The sequence below is a fragment of the Bufo bufo genome, chromosome 3 (assembly GCF_905171765.1).
Source record: "Bufo bufo chromosome 3, aBufBuf1.1, whole genome shotgun sequence".
In the NCBI taxonomy this organism is placed as follows: Eukaryota; Metazoa; Chordata; class Amphibia; order Anura; family Bufonidae; genus Bufo; species Bufo bufo.
The window spans coordinates 707,185,649-707,201,754 of record NC_053391.1 but is presented as its reverse complement, the minus strand read 5'-3'; positions in this window follow the sequence as shown (position 1 = coordinate 707,201,754).

The window sequence follows — 16,106 nt, the reverse complement described above, 5'->3', positions numbered from 1 at the left end:
AGTAGAGGATTTAGCTGCTCCCTATCACTGGTGAGGACCAGCTCCTGGAGTAGAGGATTTAGCTGCTCCCTATCACTGGTGAGGACCAGCTCCTTGGAGTAGAGGATTTAGCTGCTCCCTATCACTGGTGAGGACCAGCTCCTTGGAGTAGAGGATTTAGCTGCTTCCTATCACTGGTGAGGACCAGGACCCTGGAGTAGAGGATTCAGCTGCTCCCTATCACTGGTGAGGACCAGGACCCTGGAGTAGAGGATTTAGCTGCTCCCTATCACTGGTGAGGACCAGGACCCTGGAGTAGAGGATTTAGCTGCTTCCTATCACTGGTGAGGACCAGCTCCTGGAGTAGAGGATTTAGCTGCTCCCTATCACTGGTGAGGACCAGCTCCTTGGAGTAGAGGATTTAGCTGCTTCCTATCACTGGTGAGGACCAGGACCCTGGAGTAGAGGATTCAGCTGCTTCCTATCACTGGTGAGGACCAGCTCCTGGAGTAGAGGGTTTAGCTGCTTCCTATCACTGGTGAGGACCAGGACCCTGGAGTAGAGGATTTAGCTGCTTCCTATCACTGGTGAGGACCAGGACCTTGGAGTAGAGGATTTAGCTGCTCCCTATCACTGGTGAGGACCAGGACCTGGGAGTAGAGGATTTAGCTGCTTCCTATCACTGGTGAGGACCAGGTCTTTGGAGTAGAGGATTTAGCTGCTTCCTATCACTGGTGAGGACCAGGACCTGGGAGTAGAGGATTTATCTTCTTCCTATCACTGGTGAGGACCAGGACCTGGAGTAGAGGATTTAGCTGCTTCCTATCACTGGTGAGGACCAGGTCCTTGGAGTAGAGGATTTAGCTGCTTCCTATCACTGGTGAGGACCAGGACCTTGGAGTAGAGGATTTAGCTGCTCCCTATCACTGGTGAGGACCAGCTCCTTGGAGTAGAGGATTTAGCTGCTTCCTATCACTGGTGAGGACCAGGACCTTGGAGTAGAGGATTTAGCTGCTTCCTATCACTGGTGAGGACCAGGTCCTGGGAGTAGAGGATTTAGCTGCTTCCTATCACTGGTGAGGACCAGGTCCTGGGAGTAGAGGATTTAGCTGCTTCCTATCACTGGTGAGGACCAGGTCCTGGAGTAGAGGATTTAGCTGCTTCTTATCACTGGTGAGGACCAGGTCTTTGGAGTAGAGGATTTATCTTCTTCCTATCACTGGTGAGGACCATGACCTGGAGTAGAGGATTTAGCTGCTTCCTATCACTGGTGAGGACCAGGACCCTGGAGTAGAGGATTTAGCTGCTCCCTATCACTGGTGAGGACCAGCTCCTTGGAGTAGAGGTGTCACGGGGTTCCGAAGGTGCACTCGGTCCCCCATTGCCCGCAGAACTGTTGCTTAGCTTTTGGAATGAGGTTCTGTGTTTGACCTCATTCCCAGGGCGGCTTTACTAGCTGGGTGGCTCCCTGCTCCTAGTCTGCCTTGAGCGCCGAGCTGATCACTCGGTGCTCGACTGGTTGGTCTGTCGGTCATGTGACGCTGGCCACGTCACATGACCCTCACTCCCCACTATAAATACAGGCAGCCTGCTGGCTACAGGTTGCCTGTTAATTTCTAGGTTCCTGGCTATTTGTTGGACTGCTGTATACTTACCTGATCCTGTTCCCTGACCATCCTTTTGCCTGCTCCGCCTGTACTGCGCATCCGTCCTGGTATTGTGACCTCGGCTCCCACCTGACTACTCTCTTAGGACTCTTCTTGTACTTCTCTGCTCTCCTGGTATTTATGACCCCGGCTTCTCCTGACAATTCTCTGCTTGCTCCATTTGTACTTTGCAGCTTTCCTGGTATTGACTCGGTCCGTTCACGTCCCGTTGTTTGTCTGTCTGTCATCCCTGCACTTATTCCAAGTTAGGGATTGCCGTCCAGTTGTCCCCTGTCATTAGGACTCGCGAGGCAAGTAGGCAGGGCCAGGGGTAAGGGTGGAGCACAGTGGTCACTTCCCTCCCCCTGTGTGTACGCGACCGTTACAAGAATATTTAGCTGCTTCCTATCACTGGTGAGGACCAGGTCCTGGAGTAGAGGATTTAGCTGCTCCCTATCACTGGTGAGGACCAGCTCCTTGGAGTAGAGGATTTAGCTGCTTCCTATCACTGGTGAGGACCCGGTCCTGGAGTAGAGGATTTAGCTGCTCCCTATCACTGGTGAGGACCAGGTCCCTGGAGTAGAGGATTTAGCTGCTTCCTATCACTGGTGAGGACCAGGTCCTTGGAGAAGAGGATTTAGCTGCTTCCTATCACTGGTGAGGACCAGCTCCTTGGAGTAGAGGATTTAGCTGCTTCCTATCACTGGTGAGGACCAGGTCCTGGAGTAGAGGATTTAGCTGCTCCCTATCACTGGTGAGGACCAGCTCCTTGGAGTAGAGGATTTAGCTGCTTCCTATCACTGGTGAGGACCAGCTCCTGGAGTAGAGGATTTAGCTGCTTCCTATCACTGGTGAGGACCAGGTCCTGGGAGTAGAGGATTTAGCTGCTTCCTATCACTGGTGAGGACCAGGACCCTGGAGTAGAGGATTTAGCTGCTCTCTATCACTGGTGAGGACCAGCTCCTTGGAGTAGAGGATTTAGCTGCTTCCTATCACTGGTGAGGACCAGGTCCTGGAGTAGAGGATTTAGCTGCTCCCTATCACTGGTGAGGACCAGGTCCCTGGAGTAGAGGATTTAGCTGCTTCCTATCACTGGTGAGGACCAGGACCCTGGAGTAGAGGATTTAGCTGCTCCCTATCACTGGTGAGGACCAGCTCCTTGGAGTAGAGGATTTAGCTGCTTCCTATCACTGGTGAGGACCATGTCCCTGTAGTAGAGGATTTAGCTGCTTCCTATCACTGGTGAGGACCAGGACCTTGGAGTAGAGGATTCAGCTGCTTCCTATCACTGGTGAGGACCAGGACCTAGGAGTAGAGGATTTAGCTGCTTCCTATCACTGGTGAGGACCAGGTCCTGGGAGTAGAGGATTTAGCTGCTCCCTATCACTGGTGAGGACCAGGACCTTGGAGTAGAGGATTTAGCTGCTTCCTATCACTGGTGAGGACCAGCTCCTGGGATTAGAGGATTTAGCTGCTTCCTATCACTGCTGAGGACCAGCTCCTTGGAGTAGAGGATTTAGCTGCTTCCTATCACTGGTGAGGACCAGCTCCTGGAGTAGAGGATTTAGCTGCTTCCTATCACTGGTGAGGACCAGGTCCTGGAAATAGAGGATTTAGCTGCTTCCTATCACTGGTGAGGACCAGCTCCTTGGAGTAGAGGATTTAGCTGCTTCCAATCACTGGTGAGGACCAGCTCCTGGAGTAGAGGATTTAGCTGCTTCCTATCACTGGTGAGGACCAGGTCCTTGGAGTAGAGGATTTAGCTGCTTCCTATCACTGGTGAGGACCAGCTCCTGGAGTAGAGGATTTAGCTGCTTCCTATCACTGGTGAGGACCAGGACCCTGGAGTAGAGGATTTAGCTGCTTCCTATCACTGGTGAGGACCAGGTCCTTGGAGTAGAGGATTTAGCTGCTTCCTATCACTGGTGAGGACCAGCTCCTGGAGAAGAGGATTTAGCTGCTTCCTATCACTGGTGAGGACCAGGACCTTGGAGTAGAGGATTTAGCTGCTCCCTATCACTGGTGAGGACCAGGACCTTGGAGTAGAGGATTCAGCTGCCTCCTATCACTGGTGAGGACCAGGACCTAAAAGTAGAGGATTTAGCTGCTTCCTATCACTGGTGAGGACCAGGTCCTGGGAGTAGAGGATTTAGCTGCTTCCTATCACTGGTGAGGACCAGCTCCTGGAGTAGAGGATTTAGCTGCTTCCTATCACTGGTGAGGACCAGCTCCTTGGAGTAGAGGATTTAGCTGCTTCCTATCACTGGTGAGGACCAGGTCCCTGTAGTAGAGGATTTAGCTGCTTCCTATCACTGGTGAGGACCAGGTCCTTGGAGTAGAGGATTTAGCTGCTTCCTATCACTGGTGAGGACCAGGACCCTGGAGTAGAGGATTTAGCTGCTTCCTATCACTGGTGAGGACCAGGACCCTGGAGTAGAGGATTTAGCTGCTTCCTATCACTGGTGAGGACCAGGACCTTGGAGTAGAGGATTTAGCTGCTTCCTATCACTGGTGAGGACCAGGACCCTGGAGTAGAGGATTTAGCTGCTTCCTATCACTGGTGAGGACCAGGACACTGGAGTAGAGGATTTAGCTGCTTCCTATCACTGGTGAGGACCAGGACCCTGGAGTAGAGGATTTAGCTGCTTCCTATCACTGGTGAGGACTAGGACCCTGGAGTAGAGGATTTAGCTGCTTCCTATCACTGGTGAGGACCAGGTCCTGGGAGTAGAGGATTTAGCTGCTTCATATCACTGGTGAGGACCAGCTCCTTGGAGTAGAGGATTTAGCTGCTTCCTATCACTGGTGAGGACCAGCTCCTGGAGTAGAGGATTTAGCTGCTTCCTATGACTGGTGAGGACCAGGACCCTGGAGTAGAGGATTTAGCTGCTTCCTATCACTGGTGAGGACCAGGACCTTGGAGTAGAGGATTCAGCTGCTTCCTATCACTGGTGAGGACCAGGACCTTGGAGTAGAGGATTTAGCTGCTTCCTATCAGTGGTGTGGACCAGGTCCTGGGAGTAGAGGATTTAGCTGCTCCCTATCACTGGTGAGGACCAGGACCTTGGAGTAGAGGATTTAGCTGCTTCCTATCACTGGTGAGGACCAGGACCCTGAAATAGAGAATTTAGCTGCTTCCTATCACTGGTGAGGACCAGGACCCTGGAGTAGAGGATTTAGCTGCTTCTTATCACTGGTGAGGACCAGCTCCCTGGAGTAGAGGATTTAGCTGCTTCCTATCACTGGTGAGGACCATCTCCTTGGAGTAGAGGATTTAGCTGCTTCCTATCACTGGTGAGGACCAGCTCCTGGAGTAGAGGATTTAGCTGCTTCCTATCACTGGTGAGGACCAGGACCCTGGAGTAGAGGATTTCGCTGCTTCCTATCACTGGTGAGGACCAGGTCCTGGGAGTAGAGGATTTAGCTGCTTTCTATCACTGGTGAGGACCAGCTCCTTGGAGTAGAGGATTTAGCTGCTTCCTATCACTGGTGAGGACCAGGTCCTGGAGTAGAGGATTTAGCTGCTTCCTATCACTGGTGAGGACCAGGACCCTGGAGTAGAGGATTTAGCTGCTCCCTATCACTGGTGAGGACCAGCTCCTGGAGTAGAGGATTTAGCTGCTCCCTATCACTGGTGAGGACCAGGTCCTGGAGTAGAGGATTTAGCTGCTTCCTATCACTGGTGAGGACCAGGACCTTGGAGTAGAGGATTTAGCTGCTTCCCATCACTGGTGAGGACAAGGTCCTGGGAGTAGAGGATTTAGCTGCTCCCTATCACTGGTGAGGACCAGGTCCTGGAGTAGAGGATTTAGCTGCTTTATATCACTGGTGAGGACCAGGACCTTGGAGTAGAGGATTTAGCTGCTTCCTATCACTGGTGAGGACCAGCTCCTGGGAGTAGAGGATTTAGCTGCTTCCTATCACTGGAGAAGACAAGGTCCTGGGAGTAGAGGATTTAGCTGCTCCCTATCACTGGTGAGGACCAGGTCCTGGAGTAGAGGATTTAGCTGCTTCCTATCACTGGTGAGGACCAGGTCCTGGAGTAGAGGATTTAGCTGCTTCCTATCACTGGTGAGGACCAGGACCCTGGAGTAGAGGATTTAGCTGCTTCCTATCACTGGTGAGGACCAGGACCCTGGAGTAGAGGATTTAGCTGCTTCCTATCACTGCTGAGGACCAGGACCTTGGAGTAGAGGATTTAGCTGCTTCCTATCACTGGTGAGGACCAGGTCCTGGGAGTAGAGGATTTAGCTGCTTCCTATCACTGGTGAGGACCAGGTCCTTGGAGTAGAGGATTGAGCTGCTCCCTATCACTGGTGAGGACCAGGTCCTTGGAGTAGAGGATTTAGCTGCTCCCTATCACTGGTGAGGACCAGGACCTTGGAGTAGAGGATTTAGCTGCTCCCTATCACTGGCGAGGACCAGGACCCTGGAGTAGAGGATTTAGCTGCTTCCTATCACTGGTGAGGACCAGGACCTTGGAGTAGAGGATTTAGCTGCTCCCTATCACTGGTGAGGACCAGCTCCTTGGAGTAGAGGATTTAGCTGCTTCCTATCACTGGTGAGGACCAGGACCCTGGAGTAGAGGATTTAGCTGCTCCCTATCACTGGTGAGGACCAGGTCCTGGGAGTAGAGGATTTAGCTGCTTCCTATCACTGGTGAGGACCAGCTCCTGGAGTAGAGGATTTAGCTGCTCCCTATCACTGGTGAGGACCAGGACCTTGGAGTAGAGGATTCAGCTGCTTCCTATCACTGGTGAGGACCAGGACCTTGGAGTAGAGGATTTAGCTGCTTCCTATCACTGGTGAGGACCAGGACCCTGGAGTAGAGGATTTAGCTGCTTCTTATCACTGGTGAGGACCAGGACCCTGGAGTAGAGGATTTAGCTGCTTCCTATCACTGGTGAGGACCAGCTCCTTGGAGTAGAGGATTTAGCTGCTTCCTATCACTGGTGAGGACCAGCTCCTGGAGTAGAGGATTTAGCTGCTTCCTATCACTGGTGAGGACCAGGACCCTGGAGTAGAGGATTTCGCTGCTTCCTATCACTGGTGAGGACCAGGACCCTGGAGTAGAGGATTTAGCTGCTTCCTATCACTGGTGAGGACCAGGTCCTGGGAGTAGAGGATTCAGCTGCTTTCTATCACTGGTGAGGACCAGCTCCTTGGAGTAGAGGATTTAGCTGCTTCCTATCACTGGTGAGGACCAGGTCCTGGAGTAGAGGATTTAGCTGCTTCCTATCACTGGTGAGGACCAGGACCCTGGAGTAGAGGATTTAGCTGCTCCCTATCACTGGTGAGGACCAGCTCCTGGAGTAGAGGATTTAGCTGCTCCCTATCACTGGTGAGGACCAGGTCCTGGAGTAGAGGATTTAGCTGCTCCCTATCACTGGTGAGGACCAGGTCCTGGAGTAGAGGATTTAGCTGCTTCCTATCACTGGTGAGGACCAGGACCTTGGAGTAGAGGATTTAGCTGCTTCCTATCACTGGTGAGGACAAGGTCCTGGGAGTAGAGGATTTAGCTGCTCCCTATCACTGGTGAGGACCAGGTCCTGGAGTAGAGGATTTAGCTGCTTCATATCACTGGTGAGGACCAGGACCTTGGAGTAGAGGATTTAGCTGCTTCCTATCACTGGTGAGGACCAGCTCCTGGGAGTAGAGGATTTAGATGCTTCCTATCACTGGAGAAGACAAGGTCCTGGGAGTAGAGGATTTAGCTGCTCCCTATCACTGGTGAGGACCAGGTCCTGGGAGTAGAGGATTTAGCTGCTCCCTATCACTGGTGAGGACCAGGTCCTGGAGTAGAGGATTTAGCTGCTTCCTATCACTGGTGAGGACCAGGTCCTGGAGTAGAGGATTTAGCTGCTTCCTATCACTGGTGAGGACCAGGACCCTGGAGTAGAGGATTTAGCTGCTTCCTATCACTGGTGAGGACCAGGACCCTGGAGTAGAGGATTTAGCTGCTTCCTATCACTGCTGAGGACCAGGACCTTGGAGTAGAGGATTTAGCTGCTTCCTATCACTGGTGAGGACCAGGTCCTGGGAGTAGAGGATTTAGCTGCTTCCTATCACTGGTGAGGACCAGGTCCTTGGAGTAGAGGATTGAGCTGCTCCCTATCACTGGTGAGGACCAGGTCCTTGGAGTAGAGGATTTAGCTGCTCCCTATCACTGGTGAGGACCAGGACCTTGGAGTAGAGGATTTAGCTGCTCCCTATCACTGGCGAGGACCAGGACCCTGGAGTAGAGGATTTAGCTGCTTCCTATCACTGGTGAGGACCAGGACCTTGGAGTAGAGGATTTAGCTGCTCCCTATCACTGGTGAGGACCAGCTCCTTGGAGTAGAGGATTTAGCTGCTTCCTATCACTGGTGAGGACCAGGTCCTGGGAGTAGAGGATTTAGCTGCTTCCTATCACTGGTGAGGACCAGGACCTTGGAGTAGAGGATTTAGCTGCTCCCTATCACTGGTGAGGACCAGCTCCTTGGAGTAGAGGATTTAGCTGCTCCCTATCACTGGTGAGGACCAGGTCCTGGGAGTAGAGGATTTAGCTGCTTCCTATCACTGGTGAGGACCAGCTCCTGGAGTAGAGGATTTAGCTGCTCCCTATCACTGGTGAGGACCAGGTCCTGGGAGTAGAGGATTTAGCTGCTCCCTATCACTGGTGAGGACCAGCTCCTTGGAGTAGAGGATTTAGCTGCTCCCTATCACTGGTGAGGACCAGGTCCTGGGAGTAGAGGATTTAGCTGCTCCCTATCACTGGTGAGGACCACGTCCTGGAGTAGAGGATTTAGCTGCTCCCTATCACTGGTGAGGACCAGGTCCTGGAAGTAGAGGATTTAGCTGCTTCCTATCACTGGTGAGGACCAGGTCCTGGGAGTAGAGGATTTAGCTGCTCCCTATCACTGGTGAGGACCAGGTCCTGGAGTAGAGGATTTAGCTGCTTCCTATCACTGGTGAGGACCAGGTCCTGGGAGTAGAGGATTTAGCTGCTTCCTATCACTGGTGAGGACCAGGTCCTGGGAGTAGAGGATTTAGCTGCTCCCTATCACTGGTGAGGACTAGGGCCTGGTAGTAGAGGATTTAGCTGCTCCCTATCACTGGTGAGGACCAGGACCTTGGAGTAGAGGATTTAGCTGCTTCCTATCACTGGTGAGGACCAGGACCCTGGAGTAGAGGATTTAGCTGCTTCCTATCACTGGTGAGGACCAGGACCTTGGAGTAGAGGATTTAGCTGCTTCCAAACACTGGTGAGGACCAGGACCCTGGAGTAGAGGATTTAGCTGCTTCCTATCACTGGTGAGGACAAGGTCCTTGGAGTAGAGGATTTAGCTGCTTCCTATCACTGGTGAGGACCAGGTCCTGGGAGTAGAGGATATAGCTGCTTCCTATCACTGGTGAGGACCAGGTCCTGGGAGTAGATGATTTAGCTGCTCCCTATCACTGGTGAGGACCAGGACCTTGGAGTAGAGGATTTAGCTGCTTCCTATCACTGGTGAGGACCAGGTCCTGGGAGTAGAGGATTCAGCTGCTCCCTATCACTGGTGAGGACCAGGACCTTGGAGTAGAGGATTTAGCTGCTTCCTATCACTGGTGAGGACCAGGTCCTGGGAGTAGAGGATTCAGCTGCTCCCTATCACTGGTGAGGACCAGGACCTTGGAGTAGAGGATTTAGCTGCTCCCCATCACTGGTGAGGACCAGGACCTTGGAGTAGAGGATTCAGCTGCTCCCTATCACTGGTGAGGACCAGGACCTTGGAGTAGAGGATTTAGCTGCTCCCTATGACTGGTGAGGACCAGGTCCCTGGAGTAGAGGATTTTGCTGCTCCCTATCACTGGTGAGGACCAGCTCCTTGGAGAAGAGGATTTAGCTGCTTCCTATCACTGGTGAGGACCAGGACCTTGGAGTAGAGGATTTAGCTGCTCCCTATCACTGGTGAGGACCAGGTCCTTGGAGTAGAGGATTTAGCTGCTTCCTATCACTGGTGAGGACCAGGACCCTGGAGTAGAGGATTTAGCTGCTTCCTATCACTGGTGAGGACCAGCTCCTGGAGTAGAGGATTTAGCTGCTTCCTATCACTGGTGAGGACCAGGACCCTCGAGTAGAGGATTTAGCTGCTTCCTATCACTGGTGAGGACCAGGACCTTGGAGTAGAGGATTTAGCTGCTTCCTATCACTGGTGAGGACCAGGACCCTGGAGTAGAGGATTTAGCTGCTTCCTATCACTGGTGAGGACCAGGACCCTGGAGTAGAGGATTTAGCTGCTTCCTATCACTGGTGAGGACCAGCTCCTTGGAGTAGAGGATTTAGCTGCTTCCTATCACTGGTGAGGACCAGGTCCTGGGAGTAGAGGATTTAGCTGCTTCCTATCACTGGTGAGGACCAGGACCCTGGAGTAGAGGATTTAGCTGCTCCCTATCACTGGTGAGGACCAGGACCCTGGAGTAGAGGATTCAGCTGCTCCCTATCACTGGTGAGGACCAGGTCCTTGGAGTAGAGGATTTAGCTGCTTCCTATCACTGGTGAGGACCAGGACCCTGGAGTAGAGGATTTAGCTGCTTCCTATCACTGGTGAGGACCAGGACCCTGGAGTAGAGGATTTAGCTGCTTCCTATCACTGGTGAGGACCAGGACCCTGGAGTAGAGGATTTAGCTGCTTCCTATCACTGGTGAGGACCAGGACCCTGGAGTAGAGGATTTAGCTGCTTCCTATCACTGGTGAGGACCAGGACCCTGGAGTAGAGGATTTAGCTGCTTCCTATCACTGGTGAGGACCAGGACCTTGGAGTAGAGGATTTAGCTGCTTCCTATCACTGGTGAGGACCAGCTCCTTGGAGTAGAGGATTTAGCTGCTTCCTATCACTGGTGAGGACCAGGTCCTGGGAGTAGAGGATTTAGCTGCTTCCTATCACTGGTGAGGACCAGGTCCTGGGAGTAGAGGATTTAGCTGCTTCCTATCACTGGTGAGGACCAGGACCCTGGAGTAGAGGATTTAGCTGCTTCCTATCACTGGTGAGGACCAGGACCTGGGAGTAGAGGATTTAGCTGCTCCCTATCACTGGTGAGGACCAGCTCCTGGAGTAGAGGATTTAGCTGCTTCCTATCACTGGTGAGGACCAGGACCTGGGAGTAGAGGATTTAGCTGCTTCCTATCACTGGTGAGGACCAGGACCCTGGAGTAGAGGATTTAGCTGCTTCCTATCACTGGTGAGGACCAGGACCCTGGAGTAGAGGATTTAGCTGCTTCCTATCACTGGTGAGGACCAGCTCCTTGGAGTAGAGGATTTATCTGCTTCCTATCACTGGTGAGGACCAGGACCCTGGAGTAGAGGATTTAGCTGCTCCCTATCACTGGTGAGGACCAGGACCCTGGAGTAGAGGATTTAGCTGCTCCCTATCACTGGTGAGGACCAGGACCCTGGAGTAGAGGATTTAGCTGCTTCCTATCACTGGTGAGGACCAGGACCCTGGAGTAGAGGATTTAGCTGCTTCCTATCACTGGTGAGGACCAGGACCTTGGAGTAGAGGATTTAGCTGCTTCCTATCACTGGTGAGGACCAGGACCCTGGAGTAGAGGATTTAGCTGCTCCCTATCACTGGTGAGGACCAGGACCTTGGAGTAGAGGATTTAGCTGCTTCCTATCACTGGTGAGGACCAGGACCTTGGAGTAGAGGATTTAGCTGCTTCCTATCACTGGTGAGGACCAGGACCCTGGAGTAGAGGATTTAGCTGCTCCCTATCACTGGTGAGGACCAGGACCCTGGAGTAGAGGATTTAGCTGCTTCCTATCACTGGTGAGGACCAGGACCCTGGAGTAGAGGATTTAGCTGCTTCCTATCACTGGTGAGGACCAGGACCCTGGAGTAGAGGATTTAGCTGCTCCCTATCACTGGTGAGGACCAGGACCCTGGAGTAGAGGATTTAGCTGCTTCCTATCACTGGTGAGGACCAGGACCTTGGAGTAGAGGATTTAGCTGCTTCCTATCACTGGTGAGGACCAGGACCCTGGAGTAGAGGATTTAGCTGCTCCCTATCACTGGTGAGGACCAGGACCCTGGAGTAGAGGATTTAGCTGCTTCCTATCACTGGTGAGGACCAGGACCCTGGAGTAGAGGATTTAGCTGCTCCCTATCACTGGTGAGGACCAGGACCTTGGAGTAGAGGATTTAGCTGCTTCCTATCACTGGTGAGGACCAGGACCTTGGAGTAGAGGATTTAGCTGCTTCCTATCACTGGTGAGGACCAGGACCCTGGAGTAGAGGATTTAGCTGCTCCCTATCACTGGTGAGGACCAGGACCCTGGAGTAGAGGATTTAGCTGCTTCCTATCACTGGTGAGGACCAGGACCCTGGAGTAGAGGATTTAGCTGCTTCCTATCACTGGTGAGGACCAGCTCCTTGGAGTAGAGGATTTAGCTGCTTCCTATCACTGGTGAGGACCAGGACCCTGGAGTAGAGGATTTAGCTGCTTCCTATCACTGGTGAGGACCAGGACCCTGGAGTAGAGGATTTAGCTGCTTCCTATCACTGGTGAGGACCAGGACCCTGGAGTAGAGGATTCAGCTGCTCCCTATCACTGGTGAGGACCAGGACCTTGGAGTAGAGGATTCAGCTGCTCCCTATCACTGGTGAGGACCAGGACCTTGGAGTAGAGGATTTAGCTGCTCCCTATCACTGGTGAGGACCAGCTCCTTGGAGTAGAGGATTTAGCTGCTCCCTATCACTGGTGAGGACCAGGACCTTGGAGTAGAGGATTCAGCTGCTCCCTATCACTGGTGAGGACCAGGACCTTGGAGTAGAGGATTTAGCTGCTCCCTATCACTGGTGAGGACCAGCTCCTGGAGTAGAGGATTTAGCTGCTTCCTATCACTGGTGAGGACCAGGTCCTGGAGTAGAGGATTTAGCTGCTTCCTATCACTGGTGAGGACCAGGACCCTGGAGTAGAGGATTTAGCTGCTTCCTATCACTGGTGAGGACCAGGACCTTGGAGTAGAGGATTTAGCTGCTCCCTATCACTGGTGAGGACCAGGACCTTGGAGTAGAGGATTCAGCTGCTCCCTATCACTGGTGAGGACCAGGACCTTGGAGTAGAGGATTTAGCTGCTCCCTATCACTGGTGAGGACCAGGACCCTGGAGTAGAGGATTTAGCTGCTTCCTATCACTGGTGAGGACCAGCTCCTGGAGTAGAGGATTTAGCTGCTTCCTATCACTGGTGAGGACCAGCTCCTGGAGTAGAGGATTTAGCTGCTTCCTATCACTGGTGAGGACCAGGTCCTGGAGTAGAGGATTTAGCTGCTTCCTATCACTGGTGAGGAGCAGGACCATGGAGTAGAGGATTTAGCTGCTTCCTATCACTGGTGAGGACCAGGTCCTGGAGTAGAGGATTTAGCTGCTTCCTATCACTGGTGAGGACCAGGACCCTGGAGTAGAGGATTTAGCTGCTCCCTATCACTGGTGAGGACCAGCTCCTGGAGTAGAGGATTTTGCTGCTCCCTATCACTGGTGAGGACCAGCTCCTGGAGTAGAGGATTTAGCTGCTTCCTATCACTGGTGAGGACCAGGTCCTGGAGTAGAGGATTTAGCTGCTTCCTATCACTGGTGAGGACCAGGACCCTGGAGTAGAGGATTTAGCTGCTTCCTATCACTGGTGAGGACCAGGACCTTGGAGTAGAGGATTTAGCTGCTCCCTATCACTGGTGAGGACCAGGACCTTGGAGTAGAGGATTCAGCTGCTCCCTATCACTAGTGAGGACCAGGACCTTGGAGTAGAGGATTTAGCTGCTCCCTATCACTGGTGAGGACCAGGACCCTGGAGTAGAGGATTTAGCTGCTTCCTATCACTGGTGAGGACCAGGACCCTATAAGAGTAGAGGATTTAGCTGCTCCCTATCACTGGTGAGGACCAGGACCTTGGAGTAGAGGATTTAGCTGCTTCCTATCACTGGTGAGGACCAGGACCCTGGAGTAGAGGATTCAGCTGCTTCCTATCACTGGTGAGGACCAGGACCTTGGAGTAGAGGATTTAGCTGCTCCCTATCACTGGTGAGGACCAGGACCCTGGAGTAGAGGATTTAGCTGCTCCCTATCACTGGTGAGGACCAGGACCTTGGAGTAGAGGATTTAGCTGCTCCCTATCACTGGTGAGGACCAGGACCCTGGAGTAGAGGATTCAGCTGCTCCCTATCACTGGTGAGGACCAGGACCCTGGAGTAGAGGATTCAGCTGCTTCCTATCACTGGTGAGGACCAGGACCTTGGAGTAGAGGATTTAGCTGCTCCCTATCACTGGTGAGGACCAGGACCCTGGAGTAGAGGATTTAGCTGCTTCCTATCACTGGTGAGGACCAGGACCCTGGAGTAGAGGATTTAGCTGCTCCCTATCACTGGTGAGGACCAGGACCTTGGAGTAGAGGATTTAGCTGCTCCCTATCATTGGTGAGGACCAGGACCTTGGAGTAGAGGATTTAGCTGCTTCCTATCACTGGTGAGGACCAGCTCCTGGAGTAGAGGATTTAGCTGCTCCCTATCACTGGTGAGGACCAGGACCCTGGAGTAGAGGATTTAGCTGCTTCCTATCACTGGTGAGGACCAGGACCCTGGAGTAGAGGATTTAGCTGCTCCCTATCACTGGTGAGGACCAGGACCTTGGAGTAGAGGATTTAGCTGCTTCCTATCACTGGTGAGGACCAGGACCCTGGAGTAGAGGATTCAGCTGCTTCCTATCACTGGTGAGGACCAGGACCCTGGAGTAGAGGATTCAGCTGCTTCCTATCACTGGTGAGGACCAGGACCTTGGAGTAGAGGATTTAGCTGCTCCCTATCACTGGTGAGGACCAGGACCCTGGAGTAGAGGATTTAGCTGCTCCCTATCACTGGTGAGGACCAGGACCTTGGAGTAGAGGGTTTAGCTGCTCCCTATCACTGGTGAGGACCAGGACCCTGGAGTAGAGGATTCAGCTGCTCCCTATCACTGGTGAGGACCAGGACCCTGGAGTAGAGGATTTAGCTGCTTCCTATCACTGGTGAGGACCAGGACCCTGGAGTAGAGGATTTAGCTGCTTCCTATCACTGGTGAGGACCAGGACCTTGGAGTAGAGGATTTAGCTGCTCCCTATCACTGGTGAGGACCAGGACCCTGGAGTAGAGGATTTAGCTGCTCCCTATCACTGGTGAGGACCAGGACCCTGGAGTAGAGGATTTAGCTGCTCCCTATCACTGGTGAGGACCAGGACCTTGGAGTAGAGGATTTAGCTGCTTCCTATCACTGGTGAGGACCAGGACCCTGGAGTAGAGGATTCAGCTGCTTCCTATCACTGGTGAGGACCAGGACCTTGGAGTAGAGGATTTAGCTGCTCCCTATCACTGGTGAGGACCAGGACCCTGGAGTAGAGGATTTAGCTGCTCCCTATCACTGGTGAGGACCAGGACCTTGGAGTAGAGGATTTAGCTGCTCCCTATCACTGGTGAGGACCAGGACCCTGGAGTAGAGGATTCAGCTGCTCCCTATCACTGGTGAGGACCAGGACCCTGGAGTAGAGGATTCAGCTGCTTCCTATCACTGGTGAGGACCAGGACCTTGGAGTAGAGGATTTAGCTGCTCCCTATCACTGGTGAGGACCAGGACCCTGGAGTAGAGGATTTAGCTGCTCCCTATCACTGGTGAGGACCAGGACCCTGGAGTAGAGGATTTAGCTGCTCCCTATCACTGGTGAGGACCAGGACCTTGGAGTAGAGGATTTAGCTGCTCCCTATCACTGGTGAGGACCAGGACCTTGGAGTAGAGGATTTAGCTGCTTCCTATCACTGGTGAGGACCAGCTCCTGGAGTAGAGGATTTAGCTGCTCCCTATCACTGGTGAGGACCAGGACCCTGGAGTAGAGGATTTAGCTGCTTCCTATCACTGGTGAGGACCAGGACCCTGGAGTAGAGGATTTAGCTGCTCCCTATCACTGGTGAGGACCAGGACCTTGGAGTAGAGGATTTAGCTGCTTCCTATCACTGGTGAGGACCAGGACCCTGGAGTAGAGGATTCAGCTGCTTCCTATCACTGGTGAGGACCAGGACCCTGGAGTAGAGGATTCAGCTGCTTCCTATCACTGGTGAGGACCAGGACCTTGGAGTAGAGGATTTAGCTGCTCCCTATCACTGGTGAGGACCAGGACCCTGGAGTAGAGGATTTAGCTGCTCCCTATCACTGGTGAGGACCAGGACCTTGGAGTAGAGGGTTTAGCTGCTCCCTATCACTGGTGAGGACCAGGACCCTGGAGTAGAGGATTCAGCTGCTCCCTATCACTGGTGAGGACCAGGACCCTGGAGTAGAGGATTTAGCTGCTTCCTATCACTGGTGAGGACCAGGACCCTGGAGTAGAGGATTCAGCTGCTTCCTATCACTGGTGAGGACCAGGACCTTGGAGTAGAGGATTTAGCTGCTCCCTATCACTGGTGAGGACCAGGACCCTGGAGTAGAGGATTTAGCTGCTCCCTAT